The sequence below is a fragment of the Mirounga angustirostris genome, unplaced genomic scaffold (assembly GCF_029215605.1).
Source record: "Mirounga angustirostris isolate CCGP_5_RB_7025 unplaced genomic scaffold, mMirAng1.0.hap1 SCAF_83, whole genome shotgun sequence".
Classification (NCBI taxonomy): domain Eukaryota; kingdom Metazoa; phylum Chordata; class Mammalia; order Carnivora; family Phocidae; genus Mirounga; species Mirounga angustirostris.
The window spans coordinates 31,891-35,079 of record NW_026991791.1 but is presented as its reverse complement, the minus strand read 5'-3'; positions in this window follow the sequence as shown (position 1 = coordinate 35,079).

Sequence of the window (3,189 nt, the reverse complement as noted above, 5' to 3'; positions counted from 1 at the left end):
TGTTTAGTCTCCTGGAGGGGGAAGAAGTGACTCGACTGCTCCGAGTTTCCCGTTTAACGACACCCCTTCCCAGACCCCGCCAGAGTAGCATAAAGAACTCTGCCACTCCACAGGGGCCTAATGAAAATGTGCACTTCACAAAGTTCCTTCTGTCAGAGTTACTACTGCACATGTCCGGTTCAAAGTAGGGATTCTACCCCCTGGGGGACAAAAATGAGAGCTCTCATTACCTTTCTTATCAAGTTTTCTTCCAATTCCAAGGGGCCGGAATCAGGTGGGTAAAGAACGCTTGGGACTATACAGACGGATAAATTATAAGCTATCATCTGATTGGATGAGGAATGTTGCTCAATGTTGTATAGCACTCCAAAAAGGTATCGCAAGAGAACAACATTTGCTCTTGGCAGCTGGGCTAAAAGCCTAAGGTCAAAAAAACACACTTTTAAATTAGGCAAGTGATTCCACTTAGGAGGTTGGAAAAACAGAGACAGGGAACAGGATACATCCTTGTATATCTAGCACACAACCCGCTCTAGCAGAGTTCCAGGCATGAATGTAGACAAAATCGTTGCACTGAATTCAGTTCCTGAGCCAGATAAACACTTCTCTGGTTAGTTCAATGTCTGACAGACTTTTAAGGTCATAGCCCTGGCAGTTGTTGCTCTTGATCTGTCTTGGACCAGGGAATTTTGTCTACCGGTTTCAAGGATCCACAAGGTGTAAAACGGCCAAGGAGTCCACATTAATAAGATCAGGAGAAGAACAATAATAGCCCTAAAGCGTGCCTCTATTCTGAAGCTGGGCCCCATGGGTGTGAAGACTTGAAACTCTTTGGCGTTGGTCATGATTATAGTGGGCAAAGCTGGAAAACGTAAGCCAATGTTTTCCTCATAGTATGTTGGGTGTATTTTGGAGATGTGACCAGAGTAGAGTAATTATTGCATCGTTACCTCCGAGCTGCAGTTATCATCTCCTCTTCGTTGCCTTGATCAATAACACCGAGCCATTTGTCATAGAGATCAGATAAAAATACACTTCCTGGTATATTTCTTAGAAAGTCCTTAGGGAGATAAAAAAAATATGTGTATATATTATAGAAAATATGTATTGGAAATATTCCAGAGAAAATATGTAGTTAAAAAATTCAGTTCAGCCCCCACTTCCTTTACAGATACCCAAACTGGGACCCACATGGAGCTCGGCTCTGACTCTCCATTGACTTGCACACGCAGGAGCAGGTGCTTGGATTTTCTCCCGCTAAAACTTAGAGGCATAAAAGCAGAGCTTAGCCTGTGGTGGCAATGAAGATAAAGGTCCCTTCTATCATCTGGAACTTATTTTGTGTGTGTGCTTTTTTTTTTTTTTGCAAAGTACCACAAACTGACAGGGTCTGGCTGTAGACCATCCTAAATCCTATTAGCTTCCTGGACAGAAATACACATACCCATGTTGCTTGTTTTAGACAAGGTGCTAGCTCTTAACTCTAGCAAGAAAAGGCCTGAAACAATCAAAACACAAACAGGTGGGCTCTTGCACACATATTAGGAAAGAACTAGGTCTTCTCACTCGGGGTATGTGTGCTCCCTGGAAGAAAGCTACTCGCACAATTGCTTCATTCTTCCTTTTCTTAACTGTCTAAAAGTCGAGAGTCTAAAGGCAGACTCACTGTGGTCCTGAGGATAGATTCATTTCTAGTTTAGGCCAATTGTCCAGTTAGTTTGCCATGATATTATCAAGGCCAAGGTCGCAGAGTCTGATTCTCCACCAAGATCCGTCAACTTCAGGAAGAGAAAACTTTAGAAATGTCTAAGCACTCTCCCCACAAGTGCTCACCCTCTTCCTAGTCGGTGCTTATAACACGGAATCAGGAAAGAACCTCCTAACTCTTGCTAGAAAATCGATTCCATGTGTGCACCTTACAGAGGGCAACACTCATCTTGCTACCTAGTGTATCATCATTCTTCTCCTGTCTCCTGATGCCTGTATGTATATTACTACTGGATATCACTATGGCCCCAGTGTAGGAGTGGTTACCTAAGACATTTCTGGACCTTGCTATTGATCCCATCTTCGAACATTAACGGGGGACAAGGGAAGACCAAATGTGACTGAGATTCTACGACTGTAGTCATTACTACGTTAACATAGGGTTGTTCAGAGCTGTTCATAAGTGCCAAGGTGGATGGATTAAATTCTTTCCCTGTTCTATTTCTTTGGGAAAGTTTGCCTTCATTAGGAGGGTGGTGAGGATGTTTTCATGGGTAAACTGTGTGTATGTATCGGTGCGTATTTCGAAATTTATTATCATGACTAGTAGTCATTTCAGTATTAGTATTTTGCATGGAGTCTTCAGGAGTGAAGGTGGGGAGGGCGGTGTGTAGTGAAAACAGAAAGTATTTCTAACACATGGGGCTTTTAACTCCTAAAGTAGCTTCCTTACATTTTGATTTTGTCAAGCGTTTTTCAGCTTGTCAGGTTCTTAATCTATTATGCCCGTTATGGTTCTTGAGCAGTCATGATGAAGGACACCAATCATAGCTTCAGTTACTCGTGTGTGGATAATGCTAGAACCTTCCCTACCTTTAAGACGGTTGCGACCACATGAACAGATTCGCTGTACGGGTTCACTTTGATGCCAGAATTTAGTTTCTCCTTTAGGACATGGCAGGATTTTATATCGGCTGAGTCTCTGAATATGCCTACTGTGAGGGGCCCTTTTTGATTAATAAAGGAAAGCATACCCTGTAGGAAGAAAAGAAAAGTATATGGCATCTCATATCCACAAACGCAGAGCACAAGCTTGCCTCCGTTTTGAAAGAGGAGGGGAATGTACTGGTACACTGTTTTAGAGCGGGAAGGACCAAAGTCAATTTAGATTGGTTTTTTTGTTTTTTTTTTTTTTTCAGTGTCTCTCTCTATACTTTCTACCCAAATATCCATTTTACAGTCATACACTGAAACATTTTAAACACTTCTTTTAATCAGATTTTCCTTTCCATTGAGTTTCCTCTCTTAAATCAAACTTCTCTGCTCCAAGGCCTTTGCGGAATCACCGTCTGTTTCCTACTTTACCATTCTTTTCTCATTATTCCCCTACGTAGATGCTCTTCCCCAAGTATGGAAGTCTATTTAGGGAATACTCATTTCCCATTTGTTTATTTCTCTTTAAGTGACTGTATACTCCTTTCC